Below are 15,460 nucleotides of genomic sequence, written 5' to 3' on the forward strand. Positions count from 1 at the left end.
CTTTCTTGCTTTGTCAACAGACTTGTTGGAGTTAGCACCTCCTTCATCCTTAGACCAGCAGTCAGCAGCTATGTGTCCTAACTTGCCACATTTAAAGCATTTAGCTTTCTTTGGATCAAAAGTACCCTTGCCTTTACCCTTCTTATAACCAAACTTTTTCTGCTCAATCCTTTGAGTCAAAAGAGCCATCTGGACTTCCAGATCTTTAATCTCCTCATCTTCATCAGATTCACTATCATCATCAGAAGTTTCATCACTCTCAGATTCAACCTTTGCTAGAGTAACTAGAGAATAACTGCTTATTCTTCTTTGTGGTAGCCACCAATGCAACTTCTGGATCTTTAGCAGTTTTCTTAGCATTGATCTTGTTCTTCAGTTGTGTTTCCTCAAAGTTTGATAGTATACCAAACAATTCACTCAACTCATAGTTATCTATCTTCTCACTAATTACCATAGATGTGATTACAGACTCAAAGTTCGAAGGTAACAATTCAATGATCTTTTGACATAACACTTGTTGTGTTTTCTCTACACCAACACTTTCAAGATTATTTATCAGAACCTGAAATCTTGAATGAAGATCACTTAAAGTTTCTTTAGGCTCAGCAGCAAAATTTTCATAGCATCTAATCAGATTCTTCTTCTTCTGAGTCTTAACAACAGTGACTCCTTCATAGTCATTAAGCAACAGATCCCACATAGCTTTAGCAGTCTTGGCGTGACTGATCTTTATGAGAATTAGAATAGTAACAGCATTCCCAATAATACTCCTTATTTTGCTATCCAGTTTGAACTTTATGGCTTCTGCTTCGGTCCACCTTTCTCTTGGTGTTTCACGAAAATAGGCAGGTTGTGCAGCAACAGTATCTGTGGCAGGAACAGCAGCTATCATTGAACCAGGAATAATGGGTCCTGTTGTAAGAACATGCTCAGCTTCTTCATGAATAGATCCTAAAAACCATAGGACTTTCAATTTTCAAGTTGCAAAGTCTGTGCCATCGAATATTGGCACACCTTTTCCAGCCATAACTAGGGTATGAATGGTACTGGTAGACATATTGATAAAAATATGGATCGTTTGTAAAGATCACCGTAATAGGATTTACACCTTACCCGCTCTGATACCAGTTATTAGTTCACAGTAATTGAACTATGAACACCAGACTCTCACTTAAACAACAAATATGAATTATTAGTGCAGAAATTGAGAGAACATGATAATAGAATAGAAGACTAATGATATTGATCGTGTAAAAAGTACATCTTCAAACTAAACCATACGTCCCTATTTATACAGATAAACACCAAATCTGAATATTTGGTTTCCAAAACTACTTCGCTATAAACAAGGAAAAGATAAACTAAAAACCAAACAAATTAGCTATTAATTCAAAAGTTAACTCTGGAGATAAAACTGAATCTTCAAAACATATCTTCTTAAACTTTAAGCATATCTCCAGAATAATCTGTAGCTTTGGCTTCAAGAAAACTTCAACCGTTGACTTCAGCAAATTCCAGAGTCTGTAACTTCATACTCTAAATCTCCAGATTCTAAAATCTGCAAAATACTTTTGACTCATCAGATTATTATTCCCAACACGTGAACACAATAACCTCGAAAGCACCAAATTTTCATTCACTCGATTCTTAACACCTTTTTTTAGCCGATTACAAAGTTTGGGCAATGTTTGTTGATTGTGATTTCTTATATCTTGTTGATATTAAGGAGCTATTTGATTTAGTTAGTGACATATGGTATGCGGAATTTCTTTCAATTCTCGGTTCCTATCAAGGAGAGACGTGGCATGTAATGCCTACAGGTTAACATATGTCTCCTTCCTTTTAGTGTATTACATGAGCATTTCAACAGGTAATTCATGATATTGCTTACATTGGCTTTCAAGGAAGCATGATGGGAAGAAGACTCATTTGATTGGAAAATTGAAATTTGTTAAAAATATGTATTGTTTTAGTTACTTTAGAGTTTCATGTGTATCTTGGATAAATTTCAAAGAATTGTAAACTACTTTGTAGTACTAATTTGTAATTTTATATCAATGAAATTATGCATTTAACACGAGTATATTGTTTAGTGTTTGTGCGTTTATTTTATTGTAGATTGTAACTGTAATGATAAAAACAACAATTTACGTAATAATGATTGTATTACAATACACCTATTAGTGGGATAAGAAAATATGACACTAAAACTGTATAATCTAGAAATTTTGAGAAGTTTTAGCGGCAAAAAGTGTATGCCACAAAAGTATATTATGTTATTGTGGCATTACAAAATGTACCACTAAAACCACATAAGGCTGCAGCAGCACAATGAAAAAGTGCCACAAAAGGGTTTTAGTGGTGGCGTTTCTAGTGGCACTTTTATTATGTGCCACACATTCTCAAACAAGGTTTTAGTGGCACTTTTACGATTTTTCATGGCACTTTTTGTATGCCATTAAATGTCATTTTGTTTGTAGTGTAAGTATGATGTTATCTGTGTACAAACATGATTATACACCAAAAGAAATAATTAAAATGGATGGTGTAGTTCAAACGGTTTACCCTAGAAAGAATTGGTGTTCAATGTTGTTGTATAATTGTAGGCATGTTAAGAATAAGATTTTGACAACTAAAGTTGTGAATAAGGAATCGGGTGCTTTTTTTGCACCGGTTTTCATGGTTGGAAGATGATGAAAGCGGGTCGGTTCCTTTTGTTTGGAATTTTCGTGTGGGACATAATCGGGTCGTGAATGGTGATTTGAGTACGTATGTAGTGACCCGAACTTTTCCATGATTATATATTAATTGAAAACTATATTTGCATGATTAAATGTTTCCAACATGTTAAGCAATCAAACTTGTTAAGACTTGATTAATTGAAATGAGTTTCATGTAGACAATTGACCACCCAAGTTGACCGGTGATTCACGAACGTTAAAACTTGTAAAAACTATATGATGACATATATATGATTATATATATAGTTAACATGATATTATGATAAGTAAGTATGTCATTAGGTATTTTAACAATGAGTTATATACATAAAATTGAGTTTATTGAATTAAGAAACTCGAAACGATATATATAACGATTATCGTTATAACAACGTCTTACTAAATACATATGAATCATATTAAGATATTGATACACTATGTTTAATCATGATAAATGATAAGTAAACATGTCATTAAGTGTATTAACAATGAAATATATATATATATATATATATATATATATATATATATATATATATATATATATATATATATATATATATATATATATATATATATATACATATGTAAAAACAAGACTACTAACTTAATGATTTCGAAACGAGACATATATGTAACGATTATCGTTGTAACAACATTTAATTGTATATATCATACTAAGATATATTAATATATCATAATATCATGATAATGTAATAATTTAACATCTCTTTAGATATAATAAACAATGGGTTAACAACATTTAACAAGATCATTAACCTAAAGGTTTCAAAACAACATTTACATGTAACGACTAACGATGATTTAACAACTCAGTTAAAATGTATATACATGTAGTATTTTAATATGTATTCATACACTTTTGAAAGACTTCAAAACACTTATCAAAATACTTCTACTTAACAAAAATGCTTACAATTACATCCTCGTTCAGTTTCATCAACAATTCTACTCGTATGCACCCGTATTCGTACTCGTACAATACACATCTTTTAGATGTATGTACTATTGGTATATACACTCCAATGATCAGCTCTTAGTAGCCCATGTGAGCCACCTAACACATGTTGGAACCATCATTTGGCAACAAGCATGAAATATCTCATAAAATTACAAAAACATTAGTAATCATTCATGACTTATTTACATGTAAACAAAATTACACATCCTTTATATCTAATCCATATACCAACGACCAAAAACACCTACAAACACTTTAATTCTTTAATTTTCTTCATCTAATTGATCTCTCTCAAGTTCTATCTTCAAGTTCTAAGTGTTCTTCATAAATTCTATAAGTTCTAGTTTCATAAAATCAAGAATACTTCCAAGTTTGCTAGCTTACTTCCAATCTTGTAAAGTGATCATCCAACCTTAAGAAATATTTCTTATTTACAGTAATATATCTTTCTAATACAAGGTAATACTCATATTCAAACTTTGATTTAATTTCTATAACTATAACAATCTTATTTCGAGTGAAAATCTTACTTGAACTTGTTTTCGTGTCATGATTCTGCTTCAAGAACTTTCAAGCCATCCAAAGATCCTTTGAAGCTCAAGTTATTTTTTCATCATTTCCAGTAGGTTTACCTACTAAACTTGAGGTAGTAATGATGTTCATAACATCATTCAATTCATATATATATATAACTACCTTATTCGAAGGTTTAAACTTGTAATCACTAGAACATAGTTTAGTTAATTCTAAACTTGTTCGCAAACAAAAGTTAATCCTTCTAACTCGACTTTAAAAATCAACTAAAAACATGTTCTATATCTATATGATATTCTAACTTAATGATTTAATACCTGAAAACAAGAAAAAACACCGTAAAACCGGATATACGCCGTCGTAGTAACACCGCGGGCTATTTTGGGTTTGATAATTAAAAACTATGATAAACTTTGATATAAAAGTTGTTCTTCTGGGAAAATTATTTTTCTTATGAAAATGAAACTATATCCAAAAATCATGGTTAAACTCAAAGTGGAAGTATGTTTTTCAAAATGATCATCAAGACGTCGTTCTTTCGACTGAAATGACTACCTCTTAAAAAAATGACTTGTAACTTATATTCCTGACAATAAACCTATACTTTTTTTGTTTAGATTCATAAAATAGAGTTCAATATGAAACCATAGCAATTTGATTCACTCAAAATAGATTTAAAACGAAGAAGTTATAGGTAAAACAAGATTGGATATTTTTTGATTGTTTTAGCTACGGGAAATATTGTAACAATTCTATACAAATCATATCCTAGCTAACTTATATTGTATTATACATGTATTCTAATATATTATGTAATCTTGGGATACCATAGACACGTATGCAAATCCTTTGACATATCATATCGACTCATGTATATGTATTATTTGGAACAACCATAGACACTCTATATGCAGTAATGTTTGAGTTAGCTATACAGGGTTGAGGTTGATTCCAAAAATATATATACTTTGAGTTATGATCTAGCCTGAGACGTGTATACACTGGGTCATGGATTGATTCAAGATAATATATATCGATTTATTTATGTACATCTAATTGTGGACAACTAGTTGTAGGTTACTAACGAGGACAGCTGACTTAATAAACTTAAAACATAAACGTATTAAAAATGTTGTAAATATATTTTGAACATACTTTGATATATATGTACATATTTGTTATAGGTTCGTGAATCGACCAGTGGCCAAGTCTTACTTCCCGACGAAGTAAAAATCTGTGAAAGTGAGTTATAGTCCCACTTTTAAAATCTAATATTTTGGGATGAGAATACATGTAGTTTTATAAATGTTTTACGAAATAGACACAAGTAAATGAAACTACATTATATGGGTGAATGATCGAAGCCGAATATGCCCCTTTTTGCTTGGTAACCTAAGAATTAGTAAACCGATCTACTAATTGACGCGAATCCTAAAGATAGATCTATTGGGCCTAACAAACCCTATCCATGGTTGCGGATGCTTTAGTACTTCGATGTTGTTTTATCATGTCCGATGGATTTTCCGGAATGATAGGGGATATTCTTATATGCATCTTGTTAATGTCGGTTACCCGGTGTTCACCATATGAATGATTTTTATCTCTATGTATGGGATGTATATTGAAATATGAAATCTTGTGGTCTATTATTACAATTTGATAAATATATAGGTTAAACCTATAACTCACCAACATTTTTGTTGACGTTTAAAGCATGTTTATTCTCAGGTGATTATTAAGAGCTTCCGCTGTTGCATGCTAATATGTGGACAAGATTTGGTGTCAGCATGCTTGTATAATATTGTTTAAAACTGCATTAGAGATTTATTTTGTTGTAACATATTAATATTGTAAACCAATATGTATTGGTAGTGTGTAAGTGTGATATTTTTAGATTATCATTTCTGGATAATCTAGGTGGTGTCTTTTTAACCTTGTCGATAAAATAAAGGTTATGGTTTGTTTTAAAAACGAATGCAGTCTTTGAAAAACGTCTCATATAGAGGTCAAAACCTCACAACGAAATCAATTAATATGGACCGTTTATAATCGATATGAACGGGACATTTCAGTTGGTATCCGAGCGTTGGTCTTAGAGAACCAGAAATTTGCATTAGTGTGTCTTATCGAGTTTGTTAGGTGATGTTATGCGAGGTGTATATAAAATAGTTTATATTTTACAAGGAAAATACTATTAAATACGATACAATTTTACACAAGTTATTTATTTATTTATATAGTGGATATACCTAAACCTTGTTACAACACTTATAGGCAGTGTACCTAATCGTACAATAGTGTACTTTTTAGTAAGTTCGGTTCGTTCCACAGGGATCTAATAAACTAGTTCAACGCTATATTAGTTTTAACTTATAATTGTAAAAATACAAATATATATATAAGTAATATTATTATTATAAAAGGGGGTTTTTACCGTTTAATGACCGGTTTGTCGATTTTAAAACTTTAGTCGCAGTTAAAACCTAATGGAAAATATTAAAAATAAAAATAACTTAATTTAAAGCGGAAATTAAATAACGATAATGAAATTGCGATAAAATAAAATGACAATAAATAAAGTGCGATAATTAAAAAGTACGATAATTAAAAGTGCAATTAAATACAATGATAGTAAATAAAATGGTGATAATTAAAAGTGCAATTAAATATGAAATATATAATTATGCTTATTTAAACTTCCGTAATCATGATGTTTGACGTGTTAATTTTAGTTTATTCCCATGGGTTAATTGTCCTTTGTCCTGGATTATTCAATATGTCCGTCTGGTTTTTGTCCATAACAGTCCATCAGTCATAAATATAAAGTGCAAGTGTCCTCGTCAAATTATCTTTATATCCGAAGTCAAATATTCCAACTAATTGGGGACTTAAACTATAACAAGGTCTTAATACTTTGTTTAATAATTACACTAGGATATCGACTGCGTGTAACCCAAGGTTTTAATACTTTGTTAACAATTACGCCAAGTGTCCTTGTACATAATTCACCCCTATTTTAATAAGTCCAATAACTATTAATCCATTCCCGTGTCCGGTTAAATGAAAGATTATTAGTACTTATAAATATCCTGCCCATCGTGTCCGATCGAGTGTATATGGTTATTTATAGGTACGTCCAATTGTAAATCTTTATATTAAATTAACAAACTATCATTTAATTAAACAAATATAAAGCCCATTAATAGCCCATAGTCTAATTTCCACAAGTGTCGTTCTTTTGTCCAAACCCCAATTATGGTACAAAGCCCAATTACCCAATTTTAAATATTTTAGCCCAACATCACGATTACTTCGGCTTAAATAAGCATAATAATAACTTAGCTACGAGACATTAATTAAAAAAAATTGAACATAACTTACAATGATTAATAATAGCGTAGCGTTACACGGACAGAATTTCGACTTACACCCTTACCACATTCGCTAACATACCCTTATTATTATTAAAATTAAAATTAAAATTAAAATTATTATTATATATATATATATATATATATATATATATATATATATATATACGTGAGAGAGATAGAAGAAAAAGATGTGTTTTAGTTCGCTCAACAAACGGCTTTTTATAGGGATGTGGCCTGACTTTTTGGGTCATGTGACCGCATGAAGATTACACTTCCAGGCCATGCGATCGCATGGCCTGGGATTCCAGCTCATGATCGCTTGTTTTCTTGTTTGCCGACAGTTTAATTAAATATATATAATATATAAATAATTTTAAGAATTATTTAAATATTATATTATATTTATGTGCATAGTTGACTTGTAATTTTTAGTCCGTTGCGTCGAGCGTTGAGAGTTGACTCTGGTCCCGGTTCCGGATTTTCGAACGTCCTTGCGTACAATTTAATATCTTGTATTTGCGTTTTGCGTCTTGTACTCTTGTAATTTCGAGACGTTTCTCATCAATAATTGGAACCACTTTGATTGTAGTTTGTACTTTTGAGCTTTTTGTTCGTTTGCGTCTTTAATTCGTCGAATCTGTCTTTTGTCTTCACCTTTTATTGTTTAAACGAATATCACTTGTAAATAGAACAATTACAACTAAAAGCTTGTCTTTCTTGAGGGATAATGCTATGAAATATATGTTCGTTTTTAGCATTATCATTAGGATACATTAGTGAGTCTGGACTTCGACCGTGTTTTCTTTAAAAACGATTGCTTAACACTTTTGTTGGAAACTATATATTATTAACATGTAAATATTAAGTGATATATTAACCTCTTAATGTGTTTGATATTGTGTGATAGATGTCTACCACTAGTACAAATCCCATCGATTCACCTAATAATAATGAAGAGTCGAATATATTTTGGGAAGATTCACAAATTCCCGAAGAAGAACCGGAAGAGGAGGAACCGGAAGAGGAGGAACCGGAAGAAGAAGAGGTTCCGGAGGAAGAAATATTGATACCTACAGTAATTCGATTAAATAAAAGAAAATCCTCAACCAACAAACCAAAGTTAATAATGGTCAATGGTGTTTCCGCCGAGGAAGCAAAATATTGGGAAGATTACCAATTTTCAGATGAATCGGATCCCGATGAGGATTCCGATGATGTTATAGAAATTTCCTCGACCCAATTTAATAAAGCGAAAGAAAATAATAAGGGAAAAGATATAAAAATAGAGAAACCCGATTCCAACCCCGATGAACTTTATATGTATCGACAACATCTGTATTTCCTAAAATGTAACAATAACCCAGGAACCTCTAAACCACCAGGTTTTTCTAAACCATTGTGGAAAACGAAGGCTCGTATTAGAGGAACACCATATATTCCTAAAAAATTAGGAAAACGAACCAAGTCCGAAGAAGAAGAAACCAGTGATTCAGATTAGAGGGTTGTAATCATATTGTGTATTATATGTATTGTAGTGTGCTTGTACTTTTATGTTCTATGTAAAAATTGCTAGTATTGTTTGTTAATTATTTTTTACGAATCTAATCCTTGTCTATTTTACAGTATAAAAACTAAATGGACGTTAAGGGTAGACAATCGAATATTTTAGAAGATCTACCAGAGGATATGATTGAGGAAATCTTGTCTAGAGTCGGTCAGAATTCATCAGCACAATTAATTATGGCAAAAATAACTTGTCAAACATTTGAAAGACTTTCCAGAAATGCCTTTGTTTATAAAAGGCTTTCCTTTGATAGGTGGGGTATATCACATTGGGGAGACCGTAAGTTACGCCGTGTTTTCTTTAAAGCGTTAAATGCGGGGAACCCAGATGCAATTTTACGCTACGGGTTAAGAACCTACTTTGACTCAACATATCCCAACATAGGATTTCGTGAATTAGAAAGAACTTCTAACATGCAACATAAAGAAGCATGTTATGCTTACGGGTTAGTGATGTTCGCTTCTTACCAAAGTGAGAAAAAGAACATCAGATTGCAACTTTTAAATAAAACCTTTCCACAAGTGACGGATTCAGTATTTGGGGTGAGAAACAAGGTTTTTAGATTATTACGGGGCTATTGGACATTACGAAACCCTCGTCCTTTTGACGACATTACAACATGCTACCTAGCCAATGGCCATAATGGTAATTTTCCACAAGACCAAGGATGGGAAGTCGTCTTAGTAAAACCAGAATGCATGACTTGTTTCTGGACTTATGAATTACGTGTCTTTATTTCCTTTGCTGAACAACTTGCGTATTAACTAGATTTATCTTCAAAACTGTCCTGTATCAAAGTGTACTATATTTCATGTTATATGTAATATAGCGAAGTTGTAAGTTTGAAGAATATTTGTATGTGATATATTATTATAATCAGTTTTTCATATGGAATTGTAGTAGTTGAATTGTATATTAGCTACTAAGTATGAACTTAACGGGTAGGTAGTACCCGAATTAAAAACTATAAAACGCTAATATGAAGAAAAAGCTTTTATAAATAAGTTCATATTATGCTACGAAATACTATTGACTACTCTTAAAATTCTATATGATTAACTTAATTCTTTTGGGCTATTTTTGAAGGAAATGACACCGGCGACTCGTCAGAATTTGAACATGAGCGAGGAAGACTTTGGTGTTTTCCTTGCAGCAAACATAGCCGCAGTACAGGCTGCGATGCAAAATAACAATAACTCTGGATCTAGCAGTGGAACTAATTTCACAAGAAATCGTGTAGGATGCTCCTACAAAGAATTCACTGCCTGCAAACCTTTAGAATTTGATGGAACCGAGGGTCCAATTGGATTGAAACGGTGAACCGAGAAGGTTGAATCGGTGTTTGCCATAAGTAAATATACTGAAGAAGACAAAGTAAAGTACGCTACGCATACCTTCATAGGTACGGCGCTAACATTGTGGAATACCTATCTCGAGCAGGTAGGACAAGATGCTGCTTACGTACTACCGTGGTCAGCATTCAAGCAATTGATGAACGAGCAGTATCATCCCAAAAACGAGGTCAACAAGCTCAAGGTAGAGCTTAGAGAATTACGAACGCAAGGTTTCGATATCACTACGTACGAACGATGATTTACCGAATTGTGCTTATTGTGCCCCAAGACGTTCGAAGACGAAGAAGAGAAGATCGACGCATTTGTAAAAGGGTTATCGGAGAGGATTCAAGAAGATGTGAGTTCACACGAGCCCGCTGTAACATCCCGCCTTTTTCCGTCAACTTTTCCGTTTAACTATTTAAGTTCCGTTAGATGTTTATAACACATCTCGTTAATATGCGTTTGAATTATCTTGTTAGGTAATTCTCGCACCCGATTTAAGTTGAGGGACCAATCTTGCCAAATGTTGAAACTTGTGACTAGGTCAAAGAGTCAAACTCTCATTCTATCCATTCATTCATCTCTTCCAATTTCTTAATACTTCAACTTTTCCTCTCAACTTCAAGAACAAAGATTCATCATCCAAAACCGAGCTAGTGATCTACTTGCCAAACAAAATACATATTTGAACTCCTCGTGATCTCCTCTTCGTTTCCATACCGATTTCATCAATTTTGGGTAACTTTCTAAAATCACTAATTCTTGTGTTCTTGAGATTTTTAACTTATAAAAGTGTTAATTAGTGTCTATGGCTCAAGTCTAACATGAATATATGATTTATATGCTCGATCTCGTTGTTTTAGTGTAACTAGCATGAACTTGAATTTTGGTGTGTTGTTCTTGAATTTTGGATGATCATATGTTGTTAGATGTTAAAAGTTCATGTTTTAATTGTGTTTCTAGTGTTACTAGCTTCATTATGATGTATAGTTTGATTAATGAAACCTCCTAAACTTGATTATGAAATTTGGTGAATTTAGGTTAAGGTTTCATGAACTTAAAATGGACTTTTAATGATTTGAATGACATGGAATGTTAGTGGTAAGTGTTAGGTTGTGTTGTATGCTTAATTACCTTCAAAACGGCATATCATATGTATAAATTGGATTCCCGAAACTTAAATCAAAATTGATAAACTTGAAACTTGAAAATAAACCTCTATTGATCGCTTGACGGGATTTCGGTTATAGTATATGATGTTTTTGCTTGATGAAAAGTGCTTAGTTGCGTTCCTTGTCGAAAGAGCTTTCCGATGATATAAAATACATGTTCTAATTGTTTGCGGTTTGTAATTTGGGTTGGTTTGATTGTTGGTTCGTGCACTTAGAGTTGCAGCAAACAGGGTCTGGAAACAAACCAGGACGCCGTCCAGAAAAGCAGGACGCCGTCCCAAACTTAAAAGAGGGACGCCGTCTAGCTCTCAGGGACGCCGTCCCAACCTTAAAAGAGGGACGCCGTCTAGCTCTCAGGGACGCCGTCCCAACCTTAAAAGAGGGACGCCGTCTAGCTCTCAGGGACGCCGTCCCGTTTGCCTAAAACTGGCTGTTCGCTTGGTCATTTGACATGAAAATGTTTGCTATGCTACGGACCTCCGATTAACATGAAACTTGGCCAACATGCTCATATATGATTATATAACTTAGAAAAATTGTCGGATATCCAACCCGACCCCGTTGACTTTTCTGTTGACTTTGACCCGACCAAGTTGACTTTTAATCAAACTTAACCAAATGGTTGTGCAATCGTTCTAACAAGCTTTTATACTTGTATTTTGCATGAAACATGACAACGTGATTCACATGCTACATTATTGAGTCGTAACGAGCCATAGGACTAATTGAACATCTCTGACCTATCGTGTTTACCGTTATTGATACAACCTATTGTTTAGGTCAAGACTAGCATTGTTCCTTGCACACGTTTACTTGTCGAAGTACTTTACTACTCGTGCACCCAAGGTGAGATCATAGTCCCACTTTTACTCTTTTTGAACTTACATTTGGGATGAGAAAACATAAACATTTCTTTACTAAGTGAACACAAGTACAGGAAAACAAACATTCTACATACGAGTTTAGAACAAAATCCTCAATTCGATTATCATTAGTTACACTTGCCGGGTGTAAGCGAGAACTTATGTTGTATGGATCCATATGGGTTTGACAAACCCTCATTCAAACGGTTCGCTACCGTTTACGAATGAAATATATTTTCGAGAAACAGTGTATGTTCTAGCACTAAGTGATGGGGTTCAATGGAAGGAAATGTTAAGCATTGATAATTGGGTGCTCGTGAAACAAACTTTTGGAATGTATTACTATTATTTCATTGATGCAAATCTTGTGGTTCACTTGTACTTACTTACTTAAACCTATGATTTCACCAACGTTTTCGTTGACAGATTTCTATGTTTTTCTCAGGTCCTTGAACGATACATGATACATGCTTCCGCTCATTATTTGATACTTGCATTGGATGTCGAGTATACGTGCATTTCATGGAGCGTCTTTTGACTTTATTTTAAACCGTGTCGCCTAGATTTCATTCGTATTATAACGTTGTAACTTAACTATTGGTTGAACAATTCTTGTAAACTTTGGGAACAATCTTTATTTTGAAATGAAGGCGACATATTTTGGTCAAACTTTGTCTTAAAGACTTATGACCACGTAACGGGACCTAAGTAGACGGCGCCGTCAAACATGATTTGGTCGGGTCGCTACAGATGGTATCAGAGCGTTGGTTGTAGGGATTTAGAGTTCATTGGTGTCGACCCCGAGTCATAGGGTACATTGGTGAGTCTAGACTACAACCGGCATATAGACTTGAAGTAGGAATTACTTGACTACTTGTGCATTTATACTCGAACGTTTCTACTCATATCTACTCTTAGCTCATCTTAATCTCACGTTGTTTAATTTGATTGACACGCCACCTTGACTATATGAAATGATGTCGAATGCACATATGAATCAGGGTAATATAATTTCCGGGATTATATTACGGTGACTCATATGAACGTTCCGACATTATGACATAAAGAATTTAAGGCGAGTCGAGGAAAAACTTCTCTTTATCTTTATTCTATATCACGGTTAGTATTATTGAGAATACTAATCAATGATATTCTTGTGTCTTGAAGGAACAATGGCTCCTCGTCGTGTACGCCGCAATGAAACTCCCGAACAAGCTCTTGAACGGATGATAGCCACCGCCGTAGATGCGGCCATGGCCGGTCACTCATCCAACAACAATAATAATAACAACCACAACAACAACAACAACAACAACAACAATGGGGCCGGAAACTCAAACGAGGGATGCTCCTATAAAGCTTTCATGGGGTGCAAACCTCACACTTTTGATGGAACCGGGGGACCGGTCGTGCTCACCCGATGGTTTGAGCAAACGGAAGCCGTCTTTAGCATAAGCGGTTGTCGGGACCAAGATAAGGTCAAATACTCCACTCACACTTTCTCCGGAATTGCTCTAACATGGTGGAATACCTATGTTCAATCGGTGGGTACCGATGAAGCTCATGCCCTCTCTTGGGCCGATCTAAAGGAAAAGATGATTGTTGAACATTTTCCGCGCGAAGAAACCCGAAAACTTGAGGAAGAACTAAGAGCTTTGAAAGCGGTCGGAAACGATCTTAAAGCTTATAATCAACGCTTCGCCGAACTATCCTTGATGTGTCCTAATCTCGTTAACCCCGAATCTCAAAGGATTGAGCTCTACATGCTCGGTCTTCCAAAAAGCATCAAACAAGGGGTGATGTCATCCAAACCCACTACTCATCAAGCCGCTATGAACATGGCTCGCCAACTAATTGAAACGGTTGACGAAATCGTAGTTCCGGCACCTAAGGCCGAGGATAAATCGGGCGGCAACAAAAGAAAGTGGGAACCTTCCCAATCAAGCAACAACAACTTTGCCAAGAAATCTTTCACTTCCGACGGCAAGAAGGGTTATGCCGGGAATCTACCTCTTTGCAACAAATGCAACAAACATCACTTTGGTGAATGTGGCAAGTTAATTTGCCACCGGTGCCAAGGAGTTGGTCATAAGGCCAACGATTGTAAAAGTGCCACTCCCGTTGCTCGAAAGTGGCCCAATGCACCAAAGACGGGCACTTGTTACGAATGTGGCCAAACGGGTCATTATAGAAATGCATGCCCAAAGAAGAAAGATAACCCCAACACGCGCGGCCGAGCTTTTAACATCAACACCGAGGAAGCCCGGGATGACACTGAACTAGTCACGGGTACGTTTCTTCTCAACAATTCTTATGTCTCTTGCTTATTCGATTCGGGTGCCGATAAATGCTTTGTATCCAAGACTTTGACTCATTCTTTTAGCACTCCACCTCTTCCATTAGATACCACTTATACCATTGAAGTGGCTAACGGGAAACTATTAAGTGCCAACACATATTACCGGGGGTGTACGTTAAACATTTTGGGTAAGGAATTTGAAATTGACTTGATACCCATGGAACTAGGAAGCTTTGATGTAATAATCGGTATGAATTGGTTAGTCAAAACGAAATCTCACATTCTTTGTGATCTTAACGCAATCCGAATTCCTATCGAGAATGGTGAACCTTTGATCGTCTATGGCGATAAGAGTTGCACCGGACTCAACCTCGTTTCGTGTGTTAAAATTAGAAAACTACTCCGTAAGGGTTGTTTTGCGATCCTTGCTCACGTTAAGAAAGTCGAGTCCGATGAGAAGCACATCGATGATGTGCCAATTGTTAGTGACTATTCCGATGTATTTCCCGACGAATTGCCGGGTCTTCCGCCTCATCGACCGGTTGAATTCCAAATCGATCTTATTCCGGGAGCCGCACCCGTAGCACGTGCACCATATAGACTCGCTCCATCCGA

At 34.6% G+C, this 15,460-nt stretch overlaps 1 pseudogene; it reads left to right on the plus strand.

Annotated features, from left to right (window-relative positions):
* The first annotated feature begins 1,069 nt into the window (after positions 1–1,069).
* Positions 1,070–15,460, plus strand: part of LOC139849550 (protein CDI-like) — a 35,881-nt pseudogene continuing 21,490 nt past the window's right edge.

Source organism: Rutidosis leptorrhynchoides, chromosome 5, assembly GCF_046630445.1.
Source record: "Rutidosis leptorrhynchoides isolate AG116_Rl617_1_P2 chromosome 5, CSIRO_AGI_Rlap_v1, whole genome shotgun sequence".
NCBI lineage: Eukaryota > Viridiplantae > Streptophyta > Magnoliopsida > Asterales > Asteraceae > Rutidosis > Rutidosis leptorrhynchoides.